The 12,367-nt window shown below is 41.0% G+C and overlaps 1 protein-coding gene and 1 long non-coding RNA gene across 2 annotated transcripts in view; one reads left to right on the top strand and one right to left on the bottom strand.

Moving 5' to 3' along the window:
* The window catches only part of grk3 (G protein-coupled receptor kinase 3), a 76,855-nt gene that overhangs the window by 25,144 nt on the left and 39,344 nt on the right, over positions 1-12,367 (top strand). The gene's annotated exons all lie outside the window — the stretch shown is intronic.
* Positions 9,698-11,267, bottom strand: LOC121629635. The gene is made up of 2 exons (XR_006008395.1): positions 10,811-11,267; positions 9,698-10,295 (listed from the first exon to the last, which is right to left on the bottom strand). It is a non-coding gene; the product is annotated as an uncharacterized LOC121629635 (long non-coding RNA).

Here is a 12,367-nt window from a genome sequence, read left to right on the forward strand (position 1 = left end):
AGAATTTTGCAACTAATGACTGAAATGACCAGTTCACACGCTTTGTCGTGGCCACTAACCGATCTTGTAGTTATGTTGGCATAATGTGCTGCGTCAGTGTGTGTGTGTGTGTGATGAACGGGTGGATTAGCGTACACAATGGAGCTTCTGTAAGACTCAGCACATTCAGCAGAAATCTCAGTTTTTCAGTTCAGAAATTTTCAGTTAAAAGAACGTTTGACCTGCGTTGTGCTGTTTTTAGTTGCAAAGAGCTTTAACACACACTGAAACTCCCATGTTTCTGTAACCCCCCAGGAAGTACCAAGTCACATGGGGGGGTTGACATGAGGCTCAGTAGCGAGTCTGTCTTGTCCAGCATCATGACAACAGAAAGATGGTTTGGCTGCCCTGTGCTGAACGAACTTGCTTTGCCAGGAGAAGCTTTAAAGGTGCAGCGTTTAACAACATCAAAGGTCAATGACAGAAAAATGTAATATATCATTAAAAAGTTTGTTTCTATTAGTAACTTTGCCAAAATAACCTGTTTTATTCTTGCTGTGGGTCCACAAACACGGCAGCTGCCATATTTGCCCCTATAAGAAGAAAAACTAAGAATAACATGAATAACAGCAATAGGACTGCAAAGACTTGACCACAGCTATTGGTATTAAAGGCACACTACTAAACTTTGACACATTTTCTCAGTGAGATGCCCTCCAATGATGGCTAGTTCGGCATCCACCTTGCAGCCTTCCAGCTCCCTCCAGCTAGTAAAAATCTGTCCATTGTTGACTCTAGTCTTGTCTGTTGTTTTGTTTCTTTCTTTTTTACTTGCATCCTCCTATAATTAATGCGTTTCTTTGTTGCAGTAAAGTGACGAAGCATCCTGGGGGAAAAAAAAGGTTTTGAGGTGTGGGTTTTCAGCCTCTGGACTCTGCACGGATACAATGGCTTCGGGAATGTGTCGAGTCAGAACACTTATTTTTATGGTCAGAAAGTTATATAGTTGTACTTTAAACCTACATAGTGTGATCATGCAAATGCAGCCACGTCCCTAGCAGGGATCAAAAGCAGACAAAGACGACCCCAAGGCCAACCAGAAGCCGGATGAAACCTAACCACGACAGGGACGTGTGAGGTGATGTGCGTTTTAATGGTTGTCAGGCTGGACCGGCTTACTTTATCCTCATCTCTGTGCTCCACAGAGACAGATGTCAGCCTCTCGCCTTGTTGCCCACTTTCCATTCTAATTGTGATGCCCCCCTCCCTCTGCAGATTTTGGCAGCATGAATTCTCCACGTGTCTGTCAGGCAGGGAATGTCTGTGTGTGTGTGTGTGTGTGTGTGTGTGTGTGTGTGTGTGTATGTGTGTGTGTTTGAACTGTGTCAGTGCTTTTTTTTGCCTTCATTGTTTGAAATCTAAAAATTGCTGGCACGTTAAAGGTTACACCATCTGTTCGGGGCTACATCAGTTTGACCCAGTCTGCAGGGATGGATCGTAACGGCCCTCTGAAGATGTACCCGGTGTGGATGTGATAAAGCGCTTTGAACACTGCAAGGAGGCCTGGAGTCCTTCCATATGCTCTCATTCTGTATCTTACTGCTCTGTGTATCCACTTAGCCAATTAGGACGTAAAGCACATGTTTAAATCATGCTGTCTGCTGAGCACGCAGCTCCATGCTTACGCCTCGTCTTTTGTTTTTGTTGTCATAAATTAAACCGGCAAGATGCTTACATGTTGATTTAAGTTGCCCGAATCAGCACAGCGCGTTCAGATGTTTAGTGTTTTCATTGGAGCAGCCTTTGTAAACAGTCAGCTGTTTCAGGACAAGACATCCGCCTCTTCATTTGTTTTAAGTTTTACAGTCAAACAGCCGTGTGGTGATGAATTCACAAGCTGTGGTGGAAGCTTGATACCTGCATGGGGCCCTCAGTGTTTTTTTCAAGCACTAGACTTTACTTTAGAGTTTGTAAGGAACGACGAGCAGTTGACACACTCGTCGGCTCCTGTGTGAGCATTTCTTACTGTTCAGTTTAGTTGAAGGAGCAGAAAGTAGGAGAAATCATACAAATAAAAATATTTTATTCTCTGTTGAAGATCTAATGAATCAAATAGCATGGTATTTCTTTAATTTACACATGAGATAAACCATTCTTTCATTGGGTGGGCAGTCTGTCTGCAGGATGGTTGCCTGGACCTGCACAGCAACACAGAGTTGAGCTGCTAACATTTAGTTAACATTTGAGTGGTTTCAATGGACGGACGTTCAGGTCAATTTAGAGCAAAGTTTAAAAACAAATTCATGCTCAGCAGAGCAGACTTGTTTCCATCAGCTGGTTTGAAGTTACAGGTTTTTTTTTAATCAAAACTGGTAATCAAAATCAGTGTTAATCCCTCAGTTTATGAGCATTCACACCTGTTGGACATAAATAACCCTTCATTTGTTTTTAGAGACATGATTTTTGTATTAAAATCTTCTGGATGGATCAAATTGCAAAACATCTTATTATTTGGCCGGTGTGGGCGTGTTTCTCTGCCAGCTTTTTTTTTTTTTTTTTTTGCGTCATATCTATACCCTACTCTTCGTGGAGAACCAGCTCAACAATGTACTGCTGTAGCCATTTCATAGCAGCTTTATTTCATCGTACTGTCAGCCGTGTGTCTATAAGTCACTCCATGAAATCATAAAACAAGCCATCTCACCTCTGATTTGCATCCTCGCAGCTGTGGCTCTCAGTGTGTGTGCTCACACGTCCTAATCACCGTCAGAGAGCAGCACAGGCCCGGCGAATACTTAACATTGTTTGCTAATCCTGAAGCTGAATGAATATCTGTTTCATTGTGCAGCACACACACACACACACGCACACACACACATCTCAGTCTGAGAAGTGTTGTCTCTCTGCTACCCCATAAAGGTCAGCGTATGTATAATGCAGCACAGTCATCCCCTGACTCACATGACCCCTCAGTAAGAAACCTTCATTTCTTTCCCGTAAATTGAGTTGAACCTAAATAAAGCTGTTTTGTCACCTCTCAACAAACAGGAGCCAGCTTTCACTGAGATGTTTTCAGTGTTTCAGATGGGCTGTTAGCTCCAGGAGGGGCTCGCGTCTGCTTAAGGTTGAAACGTACTCAGCAGAGTTCATGAATGCCTTTCCTTCACCTCACCATGAGCTCTGATTGTTAGGAGATAACGTCTTTAGTGTGAATCAGCTGGCAGTGAATACTTGTTTAGAGATAATGCTGACAGAAGAGACAAAGTGAGGAGACAGAGATTTTAATGCAAGATTCAGACTTCACAGTAATTCTGTCTGATAAGACGGTTGTTGTGTCAGATGAGGTGATGAGAGACACTGGTCCCAAACCAATCACAGGAAAGGCTGGTTTGGAAAAAGCCTCCAAGAGTCATCGTCTTTATCTTCATCTCATGGTTTCCACTGCTGACCCACTGCTTTACAAGATGAACAGCAGCTCCTGAGTCTGTTCGTTCTGTCTCTGAAGGAAACACCAGACCCCGTGGTCATCTTTCTGACTAACTGCTGGGTTGGAAGCCTGTCTGTGCCTCAGCAGCACACTCCTGACACGCCGTCCAGATGTCTCATCCTGGAACAAGTCTTAAACCACCTCTCGTTTTTTCATGTTTCCAGGAAAATGGAAAGAGCTTGCAGGAAATTATTGAAACATACAAATAGGGTTGGGTGATAAATCGAGTATACTCGATGTATCCCGAGGCGTTTTACGTAGGATATATAAAATGGTTATATCATGAACTTTGAGCTTAAACTATCACAGCAGCGTTTGAAGCGTCGACGAGGGTTTTTCTTTGTAGCGCTCCGTCTGCTGGTCGCAGTGAAGCTCACAACATGCAGCATGTCTCCTCTCTCTATCACCAGACAGACAGCGCCATCTTTGTTGAAGCTTGTGTATCCAAAGTCCTCCATCCATCCACTTTCCATATCGCTTAGTCCAGTTCAGGGTCGCAGGCAGGAAAGCTGGAGCCTATCCCAGCAATTAGCAGGCGAGAGGTAGGGTACACCTGGACAGGTCACCAATCCTAAGTCCTAAACATTGTTATTTATCTCTTCTAAATATTAAATATGTATAAAATTAATCAAATGGATGCAGGATTTATGTATCCACTATAGTTATAATTTATGTATAAAACACTTTATACTTTGATGGAAAAGACTTTATAAAGGAAAATTATTATGAATTTAGTTTATTTGTGATAATGATATTTAATATTTGAAGTAGGAGTGTGTTATGTCACACTCTGTAGACTGAGGATGATAAAAAGAAAAAGTTTGGTGTTTTTCATAGATGCAACTAAAGAAATTGGAACAAATAATAAAAAGTGCTGAGTTATCTGTTACACGTCCCCACGGAGCCAAATTGCAGTCAAACCACAAAAGTATTTTAGCAATCCACCCTTTCATCCCCACGGAACCAGGGATTAGCCCCCATGAAAATGATCATGGATAGGTTTGAAACCTCTACCGTCTGTGTTCTGTGAGGACAGCGAAGCCGCACAACTGGAGGATATGACGTCAGTGTGGCGAACATGCTCCGATTCCCAATCCACACCTTTCTCAAGTTTTTTTTTGCTTTGTAGTCCAGCGTTACTCGAAGAAGAAGCTCAACTTCTTCATCAGTCCAAACAAATGTTTCTCTTTTGCCATCTCATCAGCCATCTTCTCTTCTTCCAGTGTGAATTCCTGTAACACACACTACGTCTCATTCTAGCTTTGGAGTGTTAAGGGGGATTTATACTCGTTCACCGTCAGAGGCGTTGCGTAGCTCTGATGTGCGCCTCATCCAGACCTGACGTGCACCCCTACTATGCAGGCAGTTACACGGATGAACTCCCTTATGATTGGTCAGTTTGGGATTATGAGTTTCCGGATTTCTGGATCTTGTCGCTGAATTTGTTTAAATGATAAATGGTTTGTACTTATATAGCGCTTTTATCCAAAGCGCTTTACATATACGTCACATTTACCCATTCACACACTGATAGCGGAAGCTGCCATGACCCATCAGGAGCAATTAGGGGTTCGGTGTCTTGCTCAGGGACACCTCGACATGAACTCTCCTTGCCGGGATCGAACCGGCAATCCTTGGGCCACAGGACGACCACTCTACCACTGAGCCATGCTGCCCCATTTGTGTAGTAACTGCCTTTTTAAAAACAGCCAATGGATCCAGTTGATGAGAAATCTGATCGAATTATTTCTTCGTTTTCTTCCACAAGCTAATAAACATACTGAACCATACTGGACGCCATCATTGTTTTAAAATAGAAAATATGTACCAGAACTGAAGTAAACTCCAACCTGGTAAGTTTACTGGCCGATACCACCCCTGCTGCCACCTTCAGATTAGGAGAAGTAACTGCAACATAACACCAAAACGATGCATACCCCCTTAGCTCGAGTGCGAGAGCACACTAACCAGCGTCAACTACGCCATAACCGATCGCACGCAGACGCCGCCCAAGTATAAATCCGTCTTTCACTCTTTAATCATCATATTGCCCCCCACAGCCTTGTAGTATGTACTACAGTTACATCATCACAGATGTCATCAACAGTCAGTGAAACTCTGAGCTCATGTTCACTGTTCTGGGAATGATGCTGGACAGCAAACAAGTCTTTCTCGTCTTCCTCTTCATCCAGACTGTGTGTGGTCACATTTGTGACAGAATTCAGAACTTTTTTCACACCTGGTTGCATGGGTTGAAGATTACATAACCAGCTCTTATGATGCAGAACCAGCAGCCATTATAATATTTTGGGTTCATTTTTGTCCAGCAGAACGAAGGGGGTTCCCCTCTGCAGATCTTCAGACTTGTAATAAATGATGGATTAGACCATCTGGTCCTCCACTGGAGGTTTTCAACCTTTCATTTTGGTAAACTGGATAAGTTAGCAGACTTCAGCGCAGGCTTCATATTAAAATCACATGCAGTCATAGCATTATTTGGAGCCATAATTGGACAAGATAATAATGATGCTTGAAATACTTTTAAAGAAAAAATACCAGCATTTTGAAGCCTGATGTTTAATAAATTATGGAGTTCAGGATGAATCTAACATTGTCATGATCTGTGAGAAAAATCCTAAAGTTGGGAATGATGTTCTGGAGGTGCTGGCATTGAGTTCAGGATACTGAGTTTTCTTATTTTATTTAATATTTCCAGCGGTGGACAGTAAAGCTTCTAATGTGGACTTAATTTTTAACGTGACAGGCTAATAGCTATAGAAGCAAAAATCTGAATGTTCTCACACACCAAACACTGTAAAGCATCAGTTCAGTGGGTTATCTGCTCCAAAAAGTAGCTTCTCCTTTTTCATTGTGTAGAGTTTAATCTGAAAAGAATGGCTTGAAGTCCTCCCCCTACACACACACACACACACACGGCCAGAACTACTTCTACAGCCCTTTTCTTAGTTACAACTTCTCTTCACGTGATGTACTGCCTAAAGACAAGCACCAGCGACGACACCACCGCCTCTGTGAAGCTGAGAGATCACAGTAGGAAGTTTTCTGCAGAGATGCATAAAAATCTGCTGGTTCTGGTTTCTCAAATAAGAGAACTTCAGAGGGGTTTGGACCAAAATCTGTAAACTGTTGTTGCAGACCCTGTGAAGTCTTAGAAGTTGAACCGGCTGCCTGTTTGTCTCCAGGAGTCAGAGCAAACTGGGTGCTCAGGTGACCTTCATAATGAGACAAAGCTCAGAGGAACTCATGTCTGATCTGAGCTGAAGGTGTGTGTGTGTGTGTTCGTGTTCTCTGGAAGAGACCATTTGTTGAATTAGCTGGGCAGTGTTGAAGTGTTCAGAGATTAAGGTTAATCCTTGAGTCTTGGTGATGTAAGGACTGTCGTTTTTCCCCTCTCTCTTAATGCCTGTTTCGCATGTTTAGTCCCCACCGCTGAAAACCTGTTTGTGTTGGGAGGAGGAGGAGGAGGAGGAGGAGGAGGAGGGTTTCTCAGTAGCACCCATTCCGCAAACAAGGATGCCCTATGCGCTGGGCTGTGTACATACAGCATGTACAGACGCATGTAAGGCCATTTATTTGGATGAGCCTCGGTGTCAGCGCCGCGGCGGAGGGGAAATGATGCATCACGTCTGGAGGAGAGATAAAGCTGAGAGGAAGAAGTGAGAACAGATGATAGCAGGCGTGAAACCCAAAACAAATGGCTTTTTGGTCCGAGCGTGTCTCAGACTGAATCAACGAGTACACTAAATGATAAAAAGAAGCTTCTTCAAAGCTAAGAAGCTAGATCTGAAGTAGTTTTAAGCAGATTACATTAGAAGAACCGACAGACAAACTTTTATTTCTTTGCTTGTCAACTTGTTTTGTGCTGTCGCTGTGGCTCAGAGGGTCTTGTAGGCCTGAGACTGTTCCAGCAGTCAGATATGGTCATAGTTAAGGAAGCATCTACAACTACATGTTAATTATAAAAAAGCTGGTTGCCATTGTAATTAGTCTGCTCTGATGTATTGCCTAATTATTAAGTTTGGTTAGTGGTTGGTTGGTTAGTCTTTGTACTGTTATTTATACTATCTCCTCTGTTATAATTAATGTCTATTTTATTTACAGAATATGGTGAGGTTCTCAATAGGCCTTCCTAGGGTTTCTTACCTCTCCAGCAATGATATGTATTTTATTTTATTTGATTTTTTTCTTTGTTTTTATTAATTATTTTCCTCTCTATGTAAAATACATGATGTATGTATTGTTTTATAATAAAGTTCAAATCAATAGAAAAGAAAAAAACACACATACACATGATTCACCTGCACACAAGGAGACATTTTTTTATTCTATTTAGAAGCTAATAAAGAAACAAAGCAGTATATGCATGCATACAAATATAGATACACATAGATACAAATATACATGCTTACAAATATATCTAAGGCTATCCCCATTATACTTAGTGATTACAAATAAACTATTTTCTGTACATGTGTACTCAATATAAAAGAAAATAATACCTGCCCCCATGCTGTATCAAGTATTTTTGATAAAAAAATAAAATGAAATTAGCAGTATTCCAATAACAGCAACATTTTGTTTTTGTTCTTACCATAGATGTTTTTAGCATGCTTGTACCTTGTAGAGTATATGTACTTTCCCTCATCTAAAATAACCTCTGGATACTTTGTGGTTCCTTTAAAGAGCAACTGGCAGGTTAAGAGCATGATTAATGGTTTGGATTATGCATATTTTATAGTTAATATCTATTTAGTTTTTGTTGAAGTCCGTGAATAAGAAAATAAAGAAATCGGTTATGGACTATTAAAAACTGCTCAAATGACTGTAAAAATCTGTTTTGCCGGAAGTGACGTCACGTAAGGGACTCTGTTATGTACGTTATTGCTAACACAACAGTTATGGCTAACACAACGGAACGGAATGGGCGTGAGATTATGGAGGAAGAAGAAGATAATTTTATTTTTAGAAGTGAAGGACCGGATCCATACAGTTTTGAACCTGAAGCTACAAACAGAGTCACTGACAACCAGCAAAGGAGATCGTTGACGGGAAACAGGCAGCAGATTCAGTCATGGGCAGCTGAAAACATCTGGAGGATTAATCAAACAGCATGGTAAGTGATACAAATGTTTCGTAAATTTTCTTCCACATTAGCCTTCTGAATTGGGCAAGTAATACCTGGTTATGCTGCAGACCAGTGAAAAAATACAGTGTTTGCAATAGCAAATAGATTTTAAAGCCTTTTACTTACTGCAGCCGATAGGAAGACATCCCTGTCCTGCCCCGCCCTGACAGGTTTGTTTTAAAAATCACGTTTCGCCACAAAAAAAAACAACTTCAAGCTGCTACTATGTCACTAGCGATTCGTGACAAAACATTGGTTAAATAAAATAGTTCTGTGGCAGATAATGCGGCTACCCCGTTCACACAGTTGTTCTAATCAAATCATCTGATGATACGTAGGCTAGTGCCCAAAGTAGCCTCGCTAAGGCTCCATCATCTAATCCACGTCGGGTAGCCTAATTGACAGCGCAAAACAGTCATTTTAGACTATAAACAACTTTCTGAATTGTGTTGATTGATCAAGGAATACCAGAGTTATAATCTTTTTTCTGAAGTTGGTCAGACTGGATGTGCGTGTAGTGCGCAAAAAAAGCCCACGCTGTTCTAAACTCATAAATACCTCATAGAATGTACGTGCTGTAATGTCTTAGTTTTACCAGCACTCTCTAAACTTAGAAGCAGACTATTTCAATGCGGTATTTAAATACGCTTAAAAAAAAAAAAAAAAAAAAAAAACTGGAAGAAAATTTGTTGCGCCAGGATGCTGGTTCCATGACGAAGGATGGATCTGCGCACTGGCTGAGCAGATCCATCGCTTGTTTTTTTTTTTTGTTTTGTTTTTTCGCTAAACTTACCTTTTTTTCTAATCCAACACTTGGTCTCAGCTTTTTCAGGATATGTATAATTTTGCACTTTTTTCCCAATGATAAATAAAGCCTGATTCTGAGGTTTAAAGATATTGTTAAAACAGAAAAACTATTTTTAAAACTGGATTGTAAACCCTTCTGAATAATGGTCATTCCACATATGATGCCATGTGCACTGCAGTCTTAACACTTTATCCCCCAAACAACAGAGCCCACAACTCTCACCCACAATTGGTAATCCCTCTTCCCCCTATATTCAGCAAGGCCAGTGACAACAGAAAAAAGGGCATCTCAGCTTTATGTATTACATGAAATGTTTCAGCATGTTATAAGCAGCTATGACTACGGATGAAATATAAACATTTAATTTTTAAAGCCTGTATGTAAAAGTAAAAAAAATAAAAATCTTTACATGGTTGAACATATATTTACAACACTGTATCTACATTTAACAACAGAAATTCTTTAACAGCATGTTATCTAATTACAGGTGTTTATGTGGACACTGTCAGCCCATGAGCAGTGCGGAGGAGAGCATATGCTGCAGGGAGATTCCTGCAATTTGGAGCCTCGTCGAAGACCTCCATCCACAACCCGAAGGCATTACTTGTGTGGGACAGCATCCTGGGTTCTCTGCATGCTGTTTGAACCCCTGGGTGCTTCAGGTGGCCTACAGCGCTTTCAAGCAGGAACATGGTCCACTTGATCTGACCCAAAATGAACAGTTCAGGTATACTGCCTACAGGCAGATGGTACGCTGGGCACATGGAGTGCTTGGACGACATGTGAGGAAACCTCTTCCAGCATGTGTTGTCTCAGCAATCCGGTTAGCTTTCCCTGATGAACATGGTGTCTACCAAGGTTTCAGATGGCCTGACCTGTAACACATACAAGACATGTCTTCCTATTCTGTAAATTGTAATAATAAATAAAATATTTTGCTTCCATCTCAATGTCATCTTTCTGTTATGATCATCTTCCTGGATTTATTTAATAAGTTCTAATTATTAGAAGCAAAACATCTTATTTAAACTTGTTGCTAGAAGTAAATAAAGCTCAATTAATTTACACAGTCATACAGGAATTACAAAGAGAGAATAGAGATAGAAAATACACTCTGAAATACACAGGCACATATTAGATGGTCCAGAATCTTATGGATTATATAATTCTGCGGGAAAATAGATGGCCATTATTTGAAGAAAATGTGCGCGATGCCTTCAATTATTTACCATATGATGGCTCCTTCTTTACTGGACGCACAGTGAATCCACCTTTGCAAACGGGATTAAATATGTTGAAACTGTCCTCAATAATAAGTAGTAAAAAGGGGACAATTCCGTTTTATAAGAAAAGGTTATAAACAGGTTAAAAAACAGAGAGAAAAACTTACTCTGCTCGTCTCCCGTTTCCGATGGGCGGCCCGCGGCTTCCCCGGTGAAGGCAGACGTGATGGGGCACCTGCTGCTGCTAGCATGCTAGCCGTAGCATGAACAGTGGGAACTGCATCAGACCTTAAACGCACTGACCTCATGGTCTTGTACCCCATCTTAAACGCAGTTAGGTCACTAGGCATATAGTCCGTTTCCACAAAGTGTGCGCTGCAAATGACAGAGTTTTTGGGATGAACGGACTTGAAAGTGAAGTCTTGGCGCCTAGCCTGGACAAACCTGACCCAGGAGCGAAAGGTGGGGCTCTTCTTGTTAGGGAAACTGTGGACACGATGTCCAGAGAGACTTGAATTTGTGCAGGATGCACAAACACAAGTATTCACCATGGTGATGTTCCAGAAATCTTTAGTTTTACTATTAGAAGTCTGGAGTAAAAAACACAGCCGATGCCTACGATAAACTGAGCGTATGGGCTCGTTTACCTTACATGACGTCACGTATCACGTGACAGGAAAAGTTATGTTTTTTAAAGCACTGGATCGCAGACGAGCTGAATTAAGTGCAATTACAAAAAATGAAATTTTAAGAAGCTTTTATTTATGCCACAGTGTCTCTCGGACTTTTTCAAAACGTCATATTGTGGAAAATTCAACCTGAAAGATGCTCTTTAAGTTCTCTGAGCCCTGACTGTGTGTGTGTCAAAGACCACGTCGAGGCTCTGCATTGTAAATGTCTTAATGTGAATATTTTTCATGAAAGTTTACTGGCCTTTTTTCTCTCTGCTGCTTTTTTCACTCTCTGCAGTCTCATCTTTCAATGCACAGTAAAAAAATAAAAATATAATTTTGATGGAAACAGAAGAGTCGCGACTTCAGGCTGAAAACACCTGAAACATGTTCTTCGTGATGTAAAACACATTTATGATGCTGAAGATCCAGTATCCACAGCCGTTCATTCTCCTGCAGTTTGGTGGGACTGAAACTGACTCTAGCTGCTAGTGGGCAAGAAGCATTGTACACCCTGGACAGGTCACCAGTCCATCACATGGAGATAAAAAACCACTCACATTCACTCCTACAGAGAATTTAGAAACATGATGTCAAGCATACAACCCCAAATAATAAGAAGTTAGGACAGAAGCTGATTCTTCATTTTACTTCATTTTTATGTCATTGCCGACAAAAGGAGCACAAAATATCTCTTTTTTTTTTTTCTTTGTCATTTTATTTAATATACATCCAATTTTGCCTTTTAACGCGTTGCAAGACAGTCCAAAGTAAGTTTGGACAATAAAACTTTAACAACTTTGTAAAAGACATTCTGGTCCCATCATATACCATCCCATCATAGAGCCAGGCTTTAGGGCTTGTTGCTGAGAACAGTCCGGATGTTCCTTTTGATTTTTGATACATTTTTTCCCAACAAAAGTCCGGAATACCGTTTGATCTCACCATCATCCACACTGTGTGATGGTCCACTCCAGATGCCTCCAAGTCCAAAGAAGGCAAAGGTTAATGTGTGGCTTCTTTTTTAGCACGGAAACGTTTCAAGTGTCATTT

The sequence above is a fragment of the Melanotaenia boesemani genome, chromosome 19 (assembly GCF_017639745.1).
Source record: "Melanotaenia boesemani isolate fMelBoe1 chromosome 19, fMelBoe1.pri, whole genome shotgun sequence".
Classification (NCBI taxonomy): domain Eukaryota; kingdom Metazoa; phylum Chordata; class Actinopteri; order Atheriniformes; family Melanotaeniidae; genus Melanotaenia; species Melanotaenia boesemani.